The following is a 22,785-nucleotide window of genomic DNA, read 5'->3' as shown; positions in this document are numbered from 1 at the left end:
TTAAAACAAATATCCAAATCAAGAAACCAAAGATGAATCCCACACAAATGGCAGTTACAAAATCAAGCAAATCAAGCAAATAATAGTTAAAATAATGAATATACACATATACATATACATCCATGAGCAAAGTCAAAAAAGTCCAGCAAATATAAAGTGCAATAGATTGACCTGGAGAACAAAGGAAATAAAAAATTATAATTACCAGTTAAGAACAAAATTAACTAAAGCACAAACTGGAAAGCAAACTAAGGCAAGGTGCCAAGTGGGGAATAAAGCAATGAAAATAAAACTAACAAATATGTTGTGAGGAAAGGAAAGAAAGAAAAGATATGCAAAGTTAAATGGAGGTAGATGAAGAAGATTTATATACACTAAAGATTAACTGCAAGAGGAAAAGGACAGCAGGAAAGGCAAACAAAGACATAAATGTAGAAAAATATAATGGGTCTAAAAAGTTAAAATTATTAAAAAAAACAAAAAAAAATGGAAGAAGGAAGAAAAAAGGAAAAAAAAAAAAAGGAAAACTCCACAGAACTGCAAAAGCCCAATGTAGAGGCAGAGGTTTATAACAACAATAAAAAGTGTGACTGAATATACACATATACATATACACCCATAAGCAAAATCAGAACAGTCCAACAAAAATAAAGTACAGTAGATTGACCCAGCAGACAAAAGAAACCAAAAACTACATCTACCAGGACAAAACTAACTAAAGCACAAACTGGAAACAAAACTAGAGAAAGGTGCCAACTGGGGAATAAAGCAATGAAAATAAAACTAACAAATATGTTGAGAGGAAAGGAAAGAAAGAATAGATATGCAAAGTTAAGGAGGTAAATGAAGATTTATATACATTAAAGATTAACTGCAAGGGGAAAAGAATGGTAGGAAAGGCAAACAAAAGAATAAATGTAGAAAAAATATAAAACGTTAAAAAAATTAAAGATTAAATTTATAAAAAAGAGAGAAGAAAAAGATGGAAAAAGAAAGAAAAAAAGGAAAACTCCACAGAACTGCAAAAGCCCAATGTAGAGGCAGAGGTTTATAATGACAATAAAGTGTGACTGAATATACACTTATACATATACACCCATAAGCAAAATCAAAGCAGTCCAACAAAAATAAAGTACAACAGGTTGACCCAGTGATCAAAGGAAACAAAAAATTGTGTCTACTATAACAAAACTAACTAAAGCACAAACTGGAAAGCAAAACTAAAGCAAGGTGCCAATTGAGGAATAAAGCAATGAAAATGAAACTAACAAATATGTTGAGGGGGGAAGAAATAAAAGAAAGAATAGATATGCTAAGTTAAACAGAGGTAGATAAAGGAGATTTATATACATTAAAGATTAACTGCAAGGGGAAAAGGACAGTAGGAAAGCAAACAAAGGAATAAATACAGAAAAAATAATAGGTTTAAAAATTTAAAAATTAAAATTAGAAAAAGACAAAAAAAAAAAAAAAAAAAGAAAGAAAGAAAGAAAAAGGGAAAACTCCCCCAAACTGCAAAAGCCCAATGTAGAGGCAGAGGTTTATAGCAGCAATAAAAAATGTGACTGAGAAAAAAAAGAAAAACAAAAACAAAAAACTCAAAAGCTTAATTAGATTTCATAGTGCCAATAAAATCGACAACTACCATGGCGGTGGTGGGAGCGGGGATAAATAAAGAAAAAAATCCCAAAGGATCTACAGAACAAATCAAAACATAAGAATAAGGAATGTTTTTCTTGAATCCCTGCTGTCAGGATCCTTTCCCTCGCTGGGAGTCACAGTCCACCTCACCCCCCTAGGATGCCCTCCAACACTGCGCTGGTCTCTGGACCTGCAGTGGAGGCAGCTCAGATTCTAATCTGGTCCTCCTCCTGTGTTCTTACCTCCAAGGTCCACAGCCATCAGAACTAGTGCGCTTTCTTTTCTGGGAGCTCTCAGTGACCTTTTATATATTCCATAGACACAGAGTCTGCCTAGTTGATCCTGTGGATTTAACCTGCAGCTTGTATAGCTGGTGGGAAGGTTTTGGGTCTTCTTCCTCAGCCACACTGCCCCCGGGTTTCAGTTGTGGATTTATCTCCACCTCTGCATGTGGGTCGTCCACTGGGGTTGCTCCTGAGGCTGCCCTGGAGGACTTGGGTTTGCCCCTGCGAGGGCCAGGTGTGGAGGAGGTGCAGCTGCTTGGGTCGCAGGGGTTCTGGCAGCACCGGGTATTCAGGGGGGTTGGCGGCTGCGGCAGCAGGAAATATAGTGCTCTAGAAGAGTTGTGGCAACCAGTACTGGCCAATCCGCTCCAGTATTCTTGCCTGGAGAACCCCCCTGACAGAGAAGCCTGGCAGGCCACAGTCTACAGGGTCGCAAAGAATCGACTGAAGCGACCCTGCATGCGTAGGCGCAAGCCTTTTCTTGCCTGTGGCAGCTCTGCCCCAGTGAGAGTGCGTGAAGGGGCTGCAGCTGCTTGGTTCGCGGGGACCCTGGCGGCGCCAAGTGTGCAGAGACATGGACTGCCTCTGCCACAGAAGTTACCGCCCTATCAGAGCCTCTTGTAGCTGGTGATCAGAAGGCCTCTTTGGCCAGTCTTTCTCTGCAGCTCCGCCCATTCAGGCCCTTAGAGGGCTCCCTTGCCTGGGGTCCTTCTCTGTTGTTCTGGAATCAGGTACATAGAGGGGCTCCCCTGGCTGGGGTCCTGATGTGCCTGGCACATCAGTCACTTAAAGGGGCACCTTGGGTGGCATCCTACTGTGTAGTTCAGTGCATCAGGCATTTGATGGGCCAGCCTCTCTATTGTTCAGCTGCCAATGCTGGCTTGTGGGGAGAGAGGCTATGGTGATGACTCTATCCCCTACGCATGACTCAGCAGTATCTCCTTGCTTCCATGGTTGCTGACTTTCTTCCACAGGCATTTCCCACCACAATCTCCTCCCTCACATCCCCTCCATCCATCTCTCAGCAGTTGACGGCAGCCCCTCTCCCTGGGATTGCTCCATAAACCCTAAACTCCAGCTCCCAGCTGCTGCACCTTCCAGGGGATCTGCATCCCTGTCCGGGGTATGTTTGGCTGCAGCAAGGACTGTCTGATTCTCATTCCATTTAGGCTGCCACAGATCAGCTGTTTAACTCTCAGACTTTAGTGTTTCTCCTTTGACTCAGTTGCCCCAATGTGGGGATCGGACCCCTGCTTCAGTCCCCCACACACTGATGACATGTCCAGCCCTGCTAACACTCCTGTTTTTTGCCCTAGTTCCTTCGTCCTACCGAGTTTTGCGTGGGTCTGTGTATTCCTTTCTGCTGGTCAGGTATTCCTGACTGCTCTCAGCGGGTGTTCTGCATGCACTTCTGTGTCTGAAAGTGTATTCCTGATGTATCTGTGGAGAGAGATGTACTCCAAGTCTACCTACTCCTCCGTCATCTTGTTCTCTCCTATTTTGTTACACTTTATTCAGCAAATATTTTTTCTTGGAGTGTGTGCATGTGTGTGTGTGTGTGTGTGTGTGTGTGTGTGTGTCAGAGGGGATATTCCACATCAATTAACTGTTTCGTATTGACCAGAAGTTCACTTATTAACAATGTGCCAGCAAATTTGGAAAATTCAGTAGTGGCCACAGTACTGGAAAAGGTCAATTTTCATTCCAATTCCAAAGAAAGGCTATGCCAAAGAAAGTTCAAGCTACTGTACAATTGCACTCATCTCACATGGCAGCAAAGTAATGCCGAAAATTCTCCAAGCTAGGCTTCAGCAACATGTGAATCATGAACTTCCCAATGTTCAAAGAGGATTTAGAAAAGGCAGAGGAACCAGATATCAAATCTCCAAAATCCGTTGGATCATAGGAAAAGCAAGAGAGTTCCAGAAAATCATTTACTTCTGCTTTATTGACTATGCCAAAGCCTCTGTGGATCACAACAAACTGTGGAAAATTCTTCAAGAGATGGGAATACCAGACCACCTTACCTGCCTCCTGAGAAACCTGTATATAGGTCAAGAAATAACAATTAGAACCAGACTTGGAACAATGGTTCCAAACTGGGAAAGAAGTACGTCAAGGCTGTTTATTGTCACCCTGCTTATTTAACTTCTATGCAGAGTACATCATGAGAAACACCTGGTGGGATGAAGCACAAGCTGGAATCAAGATTGCTGGGAGAAATATCAATAACCTCAGATATGCAGATGACACCACCCTTATGGCAGAAAGTGAAGAAGAACTAAAGGGTCTCTTGATGAAAGTGAAAGAGGAGAGTGAAAAACCTGAGTTAAAACTCAACATTCAAAAACAAAGATCATGGCATCTGGTCCCATCACTTCATGGCACATAGATGGGGAAACAGTGGAAATAGTGAGAGACTATTTTTCAGGGCTCCAAAATCACTGCAGATGATGACTGCAGCCATGAAATGAAAAGACACTTGCTTTTTAGAAGAAAAGCTATGACCGACCTAGATAGCATGTTAAAAAGTAGAGGCATTATTTTGCCAACAAAGGTCTGTCTAGTCAAGGCTATGGTTTTTCCAGTAGTCATGTATGGATGTGAGAGTTGGACTATAAAGAAAGGTGAACACCAAAGAATTGATGCTTTTGAACTGTGGTGTTGGAGAAGACTCTTGAGAGTCCCTTGGATTGCAAGGAGATCAAACCAGGCCATCCTAAAGGAGATTAGTCCTAAGTGTTCATTGGAAGGACTGATGTAGAAGCTGAAACTCCAATACTCTGGCTACCTGATGCGAAGAACTGACTCGTTGGAAAACACCCTGATGCTGGGAAAGATTGAAGGCAGGAAGAGAAGGGGATGAAAGAGGATGAGATGGTTGGATGGCATCACTGATTCAACAGACATGAGTTTAAGCAAGCTTCGGAAGCTGGTGACAGAGAAGCCTGGCGTGCTGCAGTCCATGGTGTTGCAAAGAGTTGGATACAGCTGAGCGACTGAACTGACTGACTGATTTACTTTTTAAATCAAGACAGATAGATATTACATTTACCAATCTGAATGGGCTCAATCAAGTGAAAAATAATAGCAAAAATATTAGACGGAAAACAACCATTAGGAGTTGTAAATTTTAGGTGATAAGAATGTGTGTGATTTTCCCTCCTTCCTCTATTTTTCATTTCCAAATTTTTGCATTACTATTATAAAAGGAAGGAAAATTACAATTAAAATTAGGTTTTAAGAATTTAAGATATATGCTTTTGAAGTTCCTTTTTGAGCTACCTTGGATATAAAACAAATATTGAGATCAGTAGTCTAATCTGTAGTGAGGTTTACAGATAAAGATTCTTGTTCTGAATTTAACCTGGAAAAAAGTTTAGGCCTTTTATGTAGTTAAGACATTGAAATACATTCTACCAAAATTCTTCCATTCTGTAGATAACCTTGAATAGCACAGACCATCTCTATCAGTTAGTTTTTCTGTTACTTGCAATATATGTGTGTGTGTGTACACACACACACACACACACACACACACACACACACACACACACATCTATCTCAAGCTGGCTTAAGTAATAAAGAAAACTAACTGGCACACATAATTAAAAAGCCCAGAGATAGGGAAAACTTCAGGGAGGGGTAGATTTAAGGTCCAAACCCTGTGGACAGGATCTAGTTTCTCTTTCTTCGCATTCGTGTTTTTTGTTTTTGTTATGGCTCCATGTCAGCTCCATATGATGGTCTGTGGCAGCCTCAGGTTCTTCTTTCCTCTTCAAGGTGGATGACAAAGCTCTCATTCACTTCTAGAAGGAAAGAAGGAAAAAGTAGCTTTCTTTTCCTAGAAGTTCCATTTTTTTTCATTGATTCCTTGGTTTTGATTGGATGACCTGTCCACTCTGGACCACTTCCCAGATCTGAGTGATGGAAGAAGCTATCTGAGTTCTGTAGCTTCATGCTCAACCCCTTATGGAGGATGGAAAGGCAGACTACTCTTGATGTGAGAAAAGGGAAGTCAATTATAGTGCGGCAGTATTGATTGCATGTGTTGACCACATTCTCTACTGATCATATTTAGAGGGAACCAACGAATCCTAAGCTGGAATGGCAATGAGATCATAGCAGTAAGGTTCCAGTTAGTCAGGTATCTGGAAATTGGGGATGAGGCTACTCCACTGTTAACCACCTGAGAGCTGTCTCCATTCCTTGAGCTCTGGATCTGTTTCTTAGTTCTCCTCTTGCTCTAAAATCCTCTTTTTATCTTTAAAGGGATATTTTCCTCTATTAGTCTGCATCTCAAGTAGCTTGTGCTACTTAATCATATAACTAAAGCAAGCAGAAATCTCATTTAAATAAAGGTAAAAAAAGAAACATTGGCTTTAAATACTATTTAATTTAGTATGGAAAGTAATGCATTTTTAATAAGGAGCACATTAAAAACTCATAAGGTGGTTTATTTATAAGATGGTTAGCCACCCCACCCACCAATTGCCCCATAAATACAGTTAAGTTCCACCAACTGTTCAACAAGTGCAATTCTACAAATGCTGTGTTTCCTCTTGTGTCTGATTGCAATAGTTTTCCTTCCACATACACTGTATGTAAAAGAGTAAGTGCACAGATTTTAGAATCTGAGGAGATGTTGGAGACAATTTAGTATCTCACCCCAAATCTCTTGGGTAATCTTACAAATAAGTTTTCTGAGGCATGAAGAAGTTAAATAATCCGCTAACACACACATAGATGGTTTGTTAAGTTCTAGTTAAGAATTTAACCAAAGGCTTTTTATCTACTAGTGTACTCTTTGCATAATACAGTTGTTCAAATCAACAAAGATTGACTGAACACCATACTGAGCAGTATGTCAGTCATTGAGCTCACAGTGAGGGAAAAACATGATTTCTGGCTTCAAGCAACTCTGAGAGCAGTCTAGTAGGGGAAACAGTCATATCAACCAGAAAATTAGAATCTGGCATGACAAATGCAATGTTGCTGTTTAAAACACAGTTATCATGTCTTAGATTAGAGTAGAACAAATGATGAATGATCTCTTGAGAGTCAAGAATAACTTTGAAGTGTTGATTCATGCACAGAATTTTGTAGGATGAATAAGAGTATAATAGTTGATTCATGATGAAGGTTGAGGGAACATTTGATATGGAGGATAGTATATTTGAAGACCCAGAAGTGATGGCTGTAAAATAAGTTCTGGAGACAGCTCTGGATTGATAACTGACTCTTAAGTCTTACAAAGTAGATGACTTACACTATTTTATCCCTTCTTCTCATTCACTTTTCTCATCAGTAAAATGGAAATAGTGATACCAATTCCATAGGGTTATGGAGAAAATGAAATAATGCTGCAACTATAAAACATATAACATAGGAGGACCTCAGGAGCAGGCACCTATTCTTCTCTATCTTGCTTCTCCTCTTCCTCCTTGCCACGGCAAACCTTCTGGGTAAGGAGAGAGAGCTCAGAGGAGAGGGTAAGAGGCAGGAAAGAAATAGATCATTGGAGGAGCTGGCCATGAAAAACTACTGAGGCACTCCTAGGTAAGAAATAACAAGATCAAATTGACATCCTTAAAAGGTATTTTTGGAAGAACTGTGTACAGGAAACTGATAGCAATCTATTTTAATAATCTAGGTGAGAGGGCTTGAAGATATAAGCAAGGGCATGGAAAGGAATGAAGAAAGCAGGGATTGAACGATTTGGGAGGTGTTATGAGCAGGGTCTATTCTAGTATAGTTTAATTCTCTGCATTCTGGTTTTCATTTCCGCGTGTCTGGAAGGGAAAACACTCACAGGTCTAATTAGGCCCCCAAGGAGGCATCGCACTCTGCCTCAGGAAGGAGGCAGACAGGGAGTGCTCCACAGCTGCAGCTCCTGATCATGGCTCTCTTCTCTCTAAAGTGCTTCCATAGAATCCTCAACTCATCTACATCCTCATTCACAGGATAAGAAGCACCACAGAGAGCCACTGCACCATCAGATCTTTTCTCCCTTGTCTGACTTTAAAGCAGCTCCTTAAACCACTGCGTTCTTCAGGCAATTATCTCTTCACTACTATTTGTTAACTGAGAGCAAACCTCAATGCATTACGTTTAAGAAGCTCAAGACATCCCTCTAAGGTTGGCCCATGTCTCTTCTTTAACAGGAATTGAGGGCTTGGTGAGTGCCCTCTGGCGCTGGGAAGCTCACATCAAATCTCTGGAATCAATTGTTACTACCTGTCACCTCCAATTGCAACCTTCTTCTACTTCCCATAAAAAACCAAACCAAACCAAACCTGTGGCCTTTTACTACCTGTTTGCCTTTCTTGTCTCATTGTACTGTTAACAATTCTCTTATTGATAATCAAACTGAAATATGGAGTGTTTAGTTTCACACACACACACAGGATACCCCTCACCCCTGGCCCCACCCTCCCCAGATTACTGATAGCAAGAAAAAGAATGTTATCTGACTGCCAAACTCCTAACACGGGTGTGCCAGTTAGAGGGAGGTTTTTTTGCCTTCATTTCGTGTTGTTTTCAGATCTAACTATTATTTCACTTTTGTTCTTTTTGAATCTAGCCATCTATACATTTTGAAAAATGTTTTAATTCTTCTCACAAATGGGTTTCTTTGCATAATCTCTGAAGGCCAGTCCACAGAAGCAAATCATTGTAGCTTCACACTTTTCATAAAATGATTGATCTTTGAATTAAAAACCTACAAAATATCTAAATATGTGAGATCAGATAAAAATGAGTGAAGAATTATTGGCAAGGTATTTCTACTTTTATCTATAAAAATCATTGTGCTTTGACTACTTGTATTATAAAGGCACTACTAACAATTTACTTATAGTGACACGTGAGTTTTTGATTTAGATTTGAAAGCATTCTAAGAACTCACTAACCTTAGATCAAACATTAGAACAGTGTGCTTGGGATACCTGATTTTCAGCATTGGGCACATAAAAGAAACCTTTGGAAAGCTTGCATCTGAAGTGCTTTCATCACTTGAAATCATCACATGATTTTTTAAACATTGTTGGAAGCCGAACTGAAAGGATTGTGTATTTAGGATATATTTATACTGGATGCTTTTAAGCAAAAAAGAGCATATAGTAGCAATAATGCTATATCTGTTTATTTTTGTGTAATATGTAAATCTGGCATTTCTTCCAATTTTAGGTCTATCAATTATGAAACAATCAGTTAATAATTTTGACCACCTGCTACATGCAAACTATTATGCTAGACATTAATAAGGCTAACTAGCTCTCAAAATGTCCCATCAGCTGCTTTCAATCATCTCTCTCCTGACCATCTTGTGAGGACTGTTACCTTATTTTCATTGTATGTTCAGTTGAGGCTGCAACAATTGAGTCATATTGAAGAGAATCATAGCTGTTATTAAGACATGGAGTCTTTTACTTGATAGGGTGTCTGCTAACATTCCTCATAGACATGTTGTATCTGTGAAATTCCTGCAGATCATTCTTGTTGGTGACTCAACGTGAAACTGTTTGCCAGGCAGCATCATGGCATCCTTTGGTTAAAATTAAAAAAAAAAAAAACACACATGGCTTGACCTTGAAACAGCCAGGGAGTCTGCCTACTCTGCTAGCTCCCATTGAGTAAAACAATTCTTCATCTCTTTTATGTGATAGCTACTTCAGACTTAAACCAAAGGAAACTAGAATCCCCATTGACCTTGCTTTAAGAAATAAGATCAGAAAAATAAGGAAAAGCATTGTACAAAGTCAATTATGGGATTCACAAAACTTAGGCACTCTGAAGTTAGTAACTCATTGCAGAAAAATTAGGTAGTTTAGAAAATAGCTTTTAATACTTGAGTTTATATGTGGGTTATTCAATAGTTATTCAATAGCGTTTAAGAACAGAATTCACATGCTATCCAACATGGTAGCCACCAGTCACCTGTGGCTTCACTGACGGCTCAGATGGTAAAGAATCTGCCCGCAATGTGGGAGACCTGGGTTTGATCCCTGGGTCAGGAAGAAAGGAATGGCTACCCACTGCAGCCTCTCCCCTAGGCAGAGGAGCCTGGTGGGCTACAGTCCATGGGTTTGCAAAGAGTTGGACACGACTGAGTGACTAACACTTTCATTTTCAGCCACCTATGGCTGTGTAAGTTATAGTTAATTTAATATTAAGTTAAAATTCAGTTCCTCAAGTAGCATTAGCCAAATTTAAATGCTTATACCCCTATGAGGATAATGGTTACTGTGTTGGTCAGTGAAGATACAGAATATTTCCATTACATAATGGAATAGCTCTGCATTAAAATAGCAACTCAAGACAAGACTCTCAGACTTAAACTTCTTAAGGTTGTCTTTGCTTTTATGGATTTTTTTCAGATTTTCAAACAAACTGTGTCATTAAAATTTTGTTATATAGCCCCCTATTTTGAGCCAAGCCAAGTCATGGGGGCTCTGGTTAGCCATCATGTCCCCCTTGCGGTGAAAGTATAAGAATAATGATCATTAAGTATCACATTATTACCTGGCACTGAGGTTGATTCAGTAATTTGAAAATAAAATTCTGTTATGGAGAAGATGTCGGAACGCGCCTCACCAAAAGCATTTTGCTTTATGCCACTCCCTGCGTCCAGCTATTTTTCAAGCCAATGAGAAGTATTATTTGAACTTGGTGATTAAATCACCACACTGAACAGATTTCTGGCACCAGCTGAACCCTAAAATTAGGGAAAGAGAAATATGATTTTTTTTCTTTATTCTTGTCGGTTCAAATCCAGCCATAACTTTTTTCTTGGAATAGACATTTAGATGAGAAAGCACTTTTAACTCGACTTTATCTTGTTATTTCATTACCCTTTTGCAGCCATGACAAACTTTGTACTGTGTTATAAATCAAGGCCAAACGTTGCATAGATGCCACAGTACAAAGATTCATTTAGTGTGCATACAACCTTATGATCTACAAGGTGATTCATCACTTGTTACCCTGTCTTCCCACTGAGGGGTTGCTTGATGCATACTAATGTACAAAAGTCAATGCTAAGCATCTAGCCTGCAACATCTTGCATATTATCACTCTCAGATTGAACTGGTTCTTAACCCATTGGCTGCGGGGAGGATTGCAACCAATCTATTACCTAAATATGGTGAATTAATCTGGGAAAGTAGTGAAATATGAAATATGGCTTGCCCTACCTCCCCTTTGTCTGTTGACAGTTTACCAAACACTACAGTTTAGATGTGACCAGATAAGAAAGACAGGAAACGTAAGATGAGTGCCTCACAAGAAGAGAGAGTATTACAATTTTCAAATTTCATTCACATACAGTGTGAATTTGAGCCTCACATCATTCTGTACATGAGCAGGAAAGGTTTCGCTGCCTAAAATGAGGCAACTCTCTAGAAAAGAATTGATCATTTTCTACCCGTGTTCCTCTCCACTTGCTTCTGTGTGCAATTATTTGCGCACATGGCCATCTCTCTCACTAGATTTGAAAGTATATATGGAATGGGGCCATGTTCATAACCATCTTGCTTTCTTGGCATCTAGCCTGATACCTAGTATGTGAGTTGTTCATTTGCCCAGAAGAAGAAAGGCAAATGTAACACAAAAGATCTATAAGGGAGTTAGAATGTTTTTAAGGTAGAAAAACATTACTGCTGGGTTTTGTTGCTTAGGGTGTTTGCTCTACCCAAGTCCAGGAAGATGCTGTCTAGCATGATCTGGGTCACATAGTAGATACTCAGTGAGGGAGCTGGATTTAGGACTCAGGTCTCCTTTCATAGGACCTTTCCCACTAAAACTTCCTATTTTTTTATGCCGCTGATTCTTTAAGACAATTCCATTTCTTTCTGTAGCTAGTCCAATAAAAGGGAGAGTGAATTGTACCTGTATATGAAATAAAAATGGGTTACAAATGCCTAAGTAGGAAGAATTGAAAAGCTGTGCTGCTGTTAATACTTTTGGATGGCATCACTGACTTGATGGACCTGAGTTTGAGCAAGCTCTGGGAGTTGGTGATGGACAGGGAAGCCTGGTGTGCTGCAGTCCACGGGGTTGCAAAGAGTCGGACATGTCTGATTGACTGAACTGAACTGATGTGGTCTAAAACCCTTTTGATGTGAAAGGAGATCCTGAGGAGAGCAGACGGGTGACTGCAGTATTATACTCTAAGTCGGGCTGTGATCACAGACAGATGGATGGTTTAGCTGGTCACTGGTGGACACACACATGTGATACTGTGTGTGGTCAGTGCTCTAAAGGTGTCAGCCTGGAGATTCAAGAGAAAGGGGAGCTGGAGCTTAGGTGAACAGAGTAGAGGGGACTGAGGAGGTAGCAATCCCCACAATCAACAGGACTTTGTGTTTCTCGTGAGGTCATGCTCCTAACAAAATCTAGCATGAGGTTGACTCTATTAAAAACATCAGAACTTCTCTACAGATTTTCTATGTTGCATCCAGCTTTCCTCTTCTGAGCAATTGTTTTGGAATATGTTTAATATGTTTCATATTTTCACTTATGTTTATCTTTGCTGTTTTTCAGTCGCTAAGTCATGTCCGACTCTCTGCAACCCCATGAACTACAGCATGCCAGGCTTCACTGTCCTTCACTATCTCCTGGAGTATGCTCAAATGTTTAGCTTTTTTTTTTTTCATTTATTTTTATTAGTTGGAGGCAAATTACTTTACAATATTGTAGTGGTTTTTGCCATACATTGACATGAATCAGCCATGGATTTACATTTATTCCCCATCCCAATCCCCCCGCCCACCTCCCTCTCCACCCAGTTCCTCTGGGTCTTCCCAGTGCACCAATCCCGAGCACTTGCCTCATGCATCCAGCCTGGGCTGGTGATCTCTTTCACCCTAGGTAATATACATGTTTTGATGCTGTTCTCTCGAAACATTCCACCCTTGCCTTCTCCCACAGAGTCCAAAAGTCTGTTCTGTACATCTGTGTCTCTTTTTCTGTTTTGCATATAGGGTTATCATTACCATCTTTCTAAATCCCATATATATGCGTTAGTATACTGTATTGGTCTTTATCTTTCTGGCTTACTTCACTCTGTATAATGGGCTCCAGTTTCATCCATCTCATTAGAACTGATTCAAATGAATTCTTTTTAACGGCTGAGTAATATTCCATGGTATATATGTACCACAGCTTCCTTATCCATTCGTCTGCTGATGGGCATCTAGGTTGCTTCCATGTCCTGGCTATTATAAACAGTGCTGCGATGAACATTGGGGTGCACGTGTCTCTTTCAGATCTGGTTTCCTCAGTGTGTATACCCAGCAGTGGTATTGCTGGGTCATATGGCAGTTCTATTTCCAGTTTTTTAAGGAATCTCCACACTGTTCTCCATAGTGGCTGTACTAGTTTGCATTCCCACCAACAGTGTAAGAGGGTTCCCTTTTCTCCACACCCTCTCCAGCATTTATTGCTTATAGACTTTTGGATAGCAGCCATCCTGACTGGCGTGTAATGGTACCTCATTGTGGTTTTGATTTGCATTTCTCTGATAATGAGTGATGTTGAGTATCTTTTCATGTGTTTGTTAGCCATCTGTATGTCTTCTTTGGAGAAATGTCTGTTTAGTTCTTTGGCCCATTTTTTGATTGGGTCATTTATTTTTCTGAAATTGTGCTGCAGGAGTTGCTTGTATATTTTTGAGATGAATCCTTTGTTTATTGCTTCATTTGCTATTATTTTCTCCCAATCTGAGGGCTGTCTTTTCACCTTGCTTATAGTTTCCTTTGTTGTGGAAAAGCTTTTAAGTTTAATTAGGTCCCATTTGTTTATTTGTGCTTTTATCAAATGTTTATCTTTAACATTACTTGTTTTTTGGACAGGAAAGTATGACTTATTGTTGGGTATGAGTAAGGGGGGAATAGCACCAATGTTCTTGTGAGTGTGGGGCCCACCATTTGTCCAGGGGCCACTATTAGAAATGTATTTGATTCCTCAGCCATCTGGGATGAGCCCTTTTTCTGCCACCATGTCCTCCAATTCTTTTGCCTTAACCTTAATAAATCCTCACTTGTTGGAGATGTAGATCCTCTGGCAGCCAGGAAACTTGAACTTGGTCTCAAGCAGGGTCTCAGTCACATGCTCCTTGTTCTTCAGCTTGGTGTGGCTGGACATGGTGACTTGGCCAAAGTAGACCTTGGCCACTGTGCCTAGGGCTTTCCAAAGGTACCCCACATACATGTCTGAAGCCTAGGTTTGGGACAGCACAAGATCAGACGTGCACGTTCACTGGAGAAGCTTGTCTCTCTGAGGGAAAGCTATACCAGCAACATGCACCCCTGGGGAGGCTGCTGCTTGAGGCCATTGCCCCCTGCGCTCCCATGGGGAAAAGAGCAGGGTTGGCTTAGTTGGCTGCAGAGTAACATTACTTTTGTATTTATGGTTTGCTTCCCTTTGTGCTTCTGATCTATACTTGTTTTAGTTTTCAAACACATGATCAGCTCCACTTTTGAATACCCTTTCAAATCTTTTGAATTGAAGTTTCAAATCTTGTTAAATCAGTAAACTGTTTACTGTATTCTCTCAAGGCCTTTCCTCCTCTCTGGATCACAGAGTGATTCCTGGAAGAGGGTGAGGGATTCCTATGTCATGCTCATGTGCAGAAGAAAGCCTATTGGGATGTTGGGAACTGAGTGGTGGGGATGGCCTGGCTTCTGGCTGGAGTCTACCTCCCTCATCTCTTCCCATTTGCAGACGTTCAGTGATATGTATATAAGAGAAGGGGAAACGGCTTACTTGAAATAGAGGTAATGTGCCAAGATAAATCACAGGAGTCAAGAGAACATGTAATATGGCAAACAACATGCTGGGCTTAATACCTTTTAAGTGTAGTACACAAATCATTCTCAGTGTTATGATGTAGGAGAAATAGAAATGAGGTGGCACAACAGTTCCTGCCTTGTGGTCCTGTGGTCTGTGGAGGCCACATCAGATTCCAGTACAGGCAAAGGCCCAGGAGGTTTTAGCTTTCCATCGGCAAGGGGAGCAGATGATACATTTGAAAACAAATAGGAATATGAGGTAAGGACCTCAAAAGAAATCGTGTGGTAGAATTAGAGGGGCGGTAACAGAGTAAGTTTGCAAAGTAGTAGGTAACCCCAAAATAAATAATGTTGATATGTTATTTTTATCATTGCACTAGAAAAAATTTAAAGTATGTGTATATAAGTAGGCAATAATATGGGATATTTAAAAACAACCCTAATTAATGAAATTCAGTGAGATCCCAGTACTACTTTTGTGGTTTTAAATTTGTTAAAAGGCTTTCAAATCTTCATCTGTTAGCTGTTTGCAAATAGTTTGTTTGCTTCTTGCTAACTGCACTATTGTATGGACAACTGAATAGTTGAAATTGGCAGACAGAGTGTGTACAGTGAATAAACTGGTCAACAAGCGTTATGACACACTCTTTATTCCAAATAAGCTTCTTTCTTCCAAATAAAGTCCTTCTAGAAGATTGTTTTTTTCACTAACATCTTATAAAGACTTCTTAGGGTTTTTATGAACCAGTTTATACTTGCAGTGACTTAGTTGGCAGAACATTCGGGAGTTTTCAGCACACAGGCCCTGCTTGGCTGTGCGGGACTGTGCCTGCAGGGAAGCATGACCCTGGACCCTCAAGCAGCCCAGGACCCTGCTCTGACCCCAGGAGAGCAAAGAGTCCTTGGAGTCCAAGGGATACAACCATCCAGCTGCCCCCCTTTTCTGGCCCATCTTCCCTGCATACCCAGAATTCTAGAATTCCCTGCCTGGAGGGCATGCACAACCTCTTCTGTGGATATATTCCCTGGAGGGTGTGGAAGTACAAGCTGGGATGTCTGCAGCTGGTGGCCTATGAGGCTTTGTTTTTACAGAGACTAAAGGACTAGGGTATGGGAAAGTAGGGAGCTTTCAATAAAAATTAGGCACAAGCTTGTCCCTGACTTACATCCCCTAAAAGGTAGTGGCAACATCACTGTTGTTACAATCTTCTGCAAATTTCTGAAATGCCCTCTAGGAAGTAACAGTACTACTGTTCTAAGTAAGAAGGCTGATTTCTTTTCTAATATATAAACTTTCTCTGAAGATGACATCAAATAAATCCCAGAGATGTTTTGTGCTATGATATCAATAGAATAAAAGCATCTAATTTTCAAAGGTGCTTATTTTGAAGAAAAACTCGTTGAAATGTGTAAGTTCTGATACTTTTGATAAAAACCAATAGGCTTTTAAAAACCAATTAGTTTTTTAACCAAAAGAAAAAAATGTCAGAGCAGATTGGGATGATTTATGAAATTTTTATCACATCAAATAATGTGGTATGATGTATTCAGTCAAGAGTGAGGTAAACTGTATTTTAGTTTTGGCATTTCTGTGAAATAGCTGAATTATTTGGGCCTTGATCTCTTAGGGTTTCAATTTTGATGTCTGTTAAACAAGAGAGGTTGAACAAGATGCCCTCTAAGCTTTCTTCTATATTTACAAGTCCAAGATTTTTGTACAAGCCATGTTCTCTCAGATATGTGACCAAAAAAATCATCAAATCAAAGAGCGTCAATTGTAAGTTGTATTGTTAATTTGTGTACCATTAAGAAAAAGACACATTACTACAGGCCAATATCACTGATGAACATAGATGCAAAAATCCTTAACAAAATTCTAGCAAACAGAATCCAATAACATATTAAAAAGATCATACATCATGACCAAGTGGGCTTTATCCCAGGGATGCAAGGATTCTTCAATATTTGCAAATCAATTAATGTGATACACTACATTAACAAATTGAAAGATAAAAACCGTATGATTATCTCAATAGATGCAGAGAAAGCCTTTGACAAAATTCAACATCTATTTATGATAAAAACCCTCCAGAGAGCAGGCATAGAAGGAACATACCTCAACATAATAAAAGTCATATATATTAAGCCCACAGCAAACATTATCCTCAATGGGGAAAAATTGAAAGCATTTCCCCTAAAGTGAGGAACAAGACAAGGATGCCCACTCTCACCACTACTATTCAACATAGTTTTGGAAGTTTTAGCCACAGCAATCAGAGAAGAAAAAAAAAAAAATAAAAGGAATCCAGATTGGAAAAGAAGTAAAACTCTCACTGTTTGCAGATGGCATGATCCTCTACATAGAAAACCCTAAAGACTTCACCAGAAAATTACTAGAGCTAATCAATGAATATAGTAAAGTTGCAGGATATAAAATTAACACACAGAAATCCCTTGCATCCCTATACACTAACAATGAGAAAACAGAAAGAGAAGTTAAGGAAACAATTCCATTCACCATTGCAACAAAAGAATAAAATACTTATCTCCACAAAGAAACAAAAGACCTATATATAGAAAACTATAAAACACTGATGAAAGAAATCAAAGAGGATACAAATAGATGGAGAAATATACCATGTTCATGGATCGGAAGAATCAATATAGTGAAAATGAGTATACTACCCAAAGCAATTTGTAGATTCAATGCAATCCCTATCAATCTACCAACAATATTTTTCACAGAACTAGAACAAATAATTTCACAATTTGTATGGAAATACAAATACAAATACAAATACAAAAATCCTCAAATAGCCAAAGCAATCTTGAGAAAGAAGAAAGGAACTGGAGGAATCAACCTGCCTGACTTCAGACTATACTAAAAAGCAACAGTCATCAAGACAGTATGGTACTGGCATAAAGACAGAAACATAGATCAATGGAACAAAATAGAAAGTCCAGAGATAAATCCATGCACCTATGGACACCTTATCTTTGACAAAAGAGGCAAGAATATACAATGGAGAAAAGACAATCTCTTTAACAAGTGGTACTGGGAAAACTGGTCAACCACTTGTAAAAGAATGAAACTAGAACACCTTCTAACACCATACACAAAAATAAACTCAAAATGGATTAAAGATCTAAATGTAAGACCAGAAACTATAAAACTCCTAGAGGAAAACATAGGGAAAATACTCTCTGATGTAAATCACGGCAGGATCCTCTATGACCCACCTCCCAGAGTAATGGAAATAAAAGCAAAAATAAACAAATGGGACCTAATTAAACTTAAAAGTTTTTGCACAGTGAAGGAAACTATAAGCAAGGTGAAAAGACAGCCTTCAGAATGGGAGAAAATAATAGCAAATTAAGCAACTGACAAAGAATTAATCTCAAAAATATACAAGCAACTCCTGCAGCTCAATTCTAGAAAAATAAGCAACACAATCAAAAAATGGGCCAAAGAACTAAACAGACATTTCTCCAAAGAAGACATACAGATGGCTAACAAACACATGAAAAGATGCTCAACATCATTCATTATCAGAGAAATGCAAATCAAGACCACAATGAGGTACCATCTCATGCTGTCAGAATGGCTGCTATCCAAAAGTCTACAAGCAATAAATGCTGGAGAGGTGTGGAGAAAAAGGAACCCTCTTACACTGTTGGTGGGAATGCAAACTAGTACAGCCACTGTGGAGAACAGTGTGGAGATTCCTTTAAAAACTGGAACTAGAACTGCCATATGACCCAGCAATCCCACTGCTGGGCATACACACCAAGGAAATCAGAATTGAAAGAGACACATGTACCCCAATGTTCATCGCAGCACTGTTTACAATAGGCAGGACATGAAAGCAACCTAGATGTCTATCAGCAGACGAATGGATAAGGAAGCTGTGGTACATATACACCATGGAATATTACCCAACTATTAAAAGGAATGCATTTGAGTCGGTTCTAATGAGGTGGATGAAACTGGAGCCCATTATTCAGAGTGAAGTAAGCCAGAAAGAAAAGCACCAATACATTATACTAATGCATATATATGGCATTTGGAAAGATGGTTAACAATAACCCTGTATATGAGACAGTAAGAGAGACACAGATGTATTGAACAGTCTTTTGGACTCTGTGGGAGAAGGCGAGGGTGGGATGATTTGAGAGAATAGCGTTGAAAATTGTATGTTATCATATGTGAAACAGATCACCAGTCCAGGTTCAATGCATGAGACAGGGTGCTCAGGGCTGGTGCACTGGGATGACCTTGAGGGATGGGTTGGGGAGGTCGGTCGGAGGGAGGGTCAGGATGGGGAACACATGTACACCCATGGCTGATTCATGTGAATGTATGGCAAAACCACCACAATATTGTAAAGTAATTAGCCTCCAATTAAAATAAATTTTTAAAAAATCCTAAAATTATAAAAAAAGACACATTGCCTATCATAGTTTTAAGACTATTGACTATAAGAAGCATTCTAATTTAGAGATGTAAAGATATTTAAAATGATATCTTAAATATCTAATATACAGTAAATCATATTTATCTAAGCATTCTTCATAGAGTCCTGCAGAGTACCTATCACATCTAGTCATTCATTTATTCATTCAATAGGTAAATACAAATTTTGTGTCTGCTGTATTCCTGGCAATAGGCTGTGCATGTATCAACATGTATTGACTAATGGAATTTTATAAGTATATATACTTGCCTTTCATAACATCAACATGAACATGATTCTGGAGATACTGGCAAGAAATCAGCTTGAAGACAGCAGCAAAATTGTCCTCTTTGGAGAACAGCAGAATCACCAGAACTTTAATCTCTATTTGCTTCACAGGCATTTGTACTGATAAAAGGAAGGCAGGTAAATAAGGATTCCCAGATCAGTTTTAGTAATCAAGGTGCCTTGGTAACTTTCTTCACATTTCTATGAAAATCTTGTTGAAAGAAGAACTTAATTTCATAACTAATGAAAGTGCTCCTTCAACTGTCATTTCTTTTCCACTAGGAATGAGTGTTCTATGAAACACTTTTAAACTATATCATATAAAATAATTTTACATGACTTACTATCATGCTATATTGTTGAATTAATTTTTGCATGCTTAAATCTTTATGCTATCTATTTGGACTTAATAGTAGCCAAAGACATAAATAAATCCTTAAAGAAACATTTTGTAAGGAACGCTACTTCCCTAGGGAGCTTACTCTCAGAGTCAGAGTCTTAAGTGCACCAGTTCAGTTCAGTTCAGTCGCTCAGTTGTGTCCGACTCTTTGTGATCCCATGGACTGCAGCATGCCAGGCTTCCTTGTCCATTACCAACTCCTGGAGATTACTTAAACTCATATCCATTGAGTCAGTGATGCCATCCAACCATCACATCCTCTGTCATCCCCTTCTCCCTCTGCCTTCGATCTTCCTCAGCATCAGAGTCTTTTCCAATGAATCAGTTCTTCACATCAGGTGGCTAAAGTATTGGAGCTTTAGCTTCAGCATCAGTCCTTCCAATGAATATTCAAGACTGATTTCCCTTAGGATTGACTGGTTTGATCTCCTTGCTGTCCAAGGGACTCCCAAGAGTCTTCTCCAACACCACAGTTCAAAATAATCAATTAAAAAAAAAACAACCATCAATTCTTTGGTGCTCAACTTTCTTTATGGTTCAACTCTCACATCCATACATGACTACTGGAAAAACAATAGCTTTGAATGGATGGACTGTTGTTGGCAAAGTAATATCTCTGCTTTTTAATATGCTGTCTAGGTTGGTCATAGATTTTCTTCCAGGGAGCAATCGTCTTTTAATTTCATATCTGCAGTGATTTTGGAGCCCCCAAAAATAAAGTCTCTCACTGTTTCCACTGTTTCCCCATCTATTTGTCATGAAGTGACAGGACCAGATGCTGCCATGATCTTAGTTTTCTGAATGTTGAGCTTTAAGCCAACTTTTTCACTCTCCTCTTTCACTTTCATCAAGAGGCTCTTTAGTTCCTCTTTGCTTTCTGTCGTAAGGGTGGTATCATCTGCATATCTGAGGTTATTAATATTTCTCCCAGAAGTCTTGATTCCTGCTTGTGCTTCATCAAGCTCAATATTTCACATGATGTACTCTGCATAGAAGTTCAATAAGCAGGGTGACAATATACGGCCTTGATGTACTCCTTTCGCAATTTGGAACCAGTCCATTTTTCCATGTCCAGTTCTAACTGTTGCTTCTTGACCTGCATACAGGTTTCTCAGGAGGTAGGTCAGGTGGTCTGGTATTCCCCTTTCTTGAAGAATTTTCCACAGTTTGTTGTGAGTCACAGAGTGTAAGGCTTTTGGCATAGCCAATAAAACAGAAGTAGATGTTTTTCTGGAACTCTCTTGCTTTTTCTATGATCCGACAGATGTTGGCAATTTGATCTCTGGTTCCTCTGCCTTTCGTAAGTCCATCTTGAACATTGGGAAGTTCTTGGTTCACATACTGTTGAAGCCTGGCTTGGAGAATTTTGAGCATTACTTTGCTAGCATGTAAGATGAGTGCGATTGTGTGGTAGTTTGAGCATTGTTTGGCATTGCCTTTCTTTGGGGTTGGAATGAAAACTGACCTTTTCCAGTCCTATGACTACTGCTGAGTTTTCCAAATTTACTGGCATATTGAGTGCAGCACTTTCATGTTTTCATCTTTTAGGACCTGAAATAGCTCAGCTGGAATTCTATCACCCCCACTAGCTTTGTTTGTAGTGGTGCCTTCTAGGGCCCCCTTGACTTTGGACTACAGATGTCTGGCTCTAGGTGAGTGAGCACACCATCGTGGTTATCTGAGTCATGAAGACTTTTTTGTATAGTTCTTCAGTGTATTCTTGCCACCTATTCTTAACATCTTCTGCTTCTGTTAGGTCCATAACGTTTCTGTACTTTATTGAGCCCACCTTTGCCTGAGATGTTCCCTTGGTGTCTCTAATTTTCTTGAAGAGATCTCTAATCTTTCCCATTCTATTGTTTGAGTCAGACTTGCCTAGTCAGAATTGCCGATGAGTGTCCAGGAGTCTCCAGTGGAGGGGTGGGTCAACAATTTGGCCTCAGATCAAACAACAGGGAGGGAACACAGCCCCGCCCATCAACAGAAAATTGAATTAAAGATTTACTGAGCATCGCCCTACCCATCAGAACAAGACCCAGTTTCCCCCACAGTCAGTCTCTCCTATCAGGAAGCTTTCACAAGCCTCTTATCCTTATTCATCAGAGGGCAGATAGAATGAAAACCACAGTCACAGAAAACTAACCAAACTGATCACATGGCCAACAACTTTGTCTAACTCAATGAAACTATGACCCATGCTGTGTAGGGCCACCCAAGATGGATGGGTCATGGTGGAGAGTTCTGACAAAACATGGTCTGCTGGAGAAGGGAATGGCAAACCACTTCAGTATTTTTACCTTGAGAACCCCATAAACAGTATGAAAAGGAAAAAAGATATGACATTGAAAGATGAACTCCCCAGGTCAGTAGGCCAAAAATGCTACTGGAGGAGAGTGGAGAAATAACTCTGGAAAGAATGAAGAGTCGAGTCAAAGTGAAAACAATATCCAGTTGTGGATGTGACTGGTGATGGAAGTAAATTCCAATGCTGTAAAAAACAATGTTGCATAGGAACCTGGAATGTTAGGTTCATCAGTTCAGTTCAGTTCAGTCGTTCAGTTGTGTCTGACTCGTTGCGACCCCATGGATTGAGCATGCCAGCCTTCCCTGTCCATCACCAACCCCTGGAGCTCACTCGAACTCACATCCATAGAGTCAGGGATGCCCTCCAACCATCTCATCCTCTGTCATCCCCTTCTCCTCCTCCTTTCAATCTTTCCCAGCATCAGGGTCTTTTCCAGTGAGTCAGTTTTTCACATCAAGTGGCCAAAGTATTGGAGTTTCAGCTTCAGCTTCAGTTCTTCCAATGAATATTCAGTACTGATTTCCTTTAGGGTTGACTAAAATTAGGTCGATGAATCAAGGTAAATTGGAAGTGGTCAAACATGAGGTGGCAAGAGTGAACATGGACATCTTAGGAATCAGTG

General features: G+C 39.7%; 1 protein-coding gene and 1 pseudogene across 1 annotated transcript in view; one reads left to right on the top strand and one right to left on the bottom strand.

Moving 5' to 3' along the window:
• Window positions 1-22,785, top strand: part of KCNAB1 (potassium voltage-gated channel subfamily A regulatory beta subunit 1) — a 429,637-nt gene that overhangs the window by 28,805 nt on the left and 378,047 nt on the right. The gene's annotated exons all lie outside the window — the stretch shown is intronic.
• LOC136173880 (small nucleolar RNA SNORA70) lies at window positions 14,192-14,312 on the bottom strand (annotated as a pseudogene).

The sequence above is a fragment of the Muntiacus reevesi genome, chromosome 8, assembly GCF_963930625.1.
Source record: "Muntiacus reevesi chromosome 8, mMunRee1.1, whole genome shotgun sequence".
In the NCBI taxonomy this organism is placed as follows: Eukaryota; Metazoa; Chordata; class Mammalia; order Artiodactyla; family Cervidae; genus Muntiacus; species Muntiacus reevesi.
Note: the sequence above shows the minus strand (reverse complement) of the source record. Positions and strands in the feature narration are given on the sequence as shown.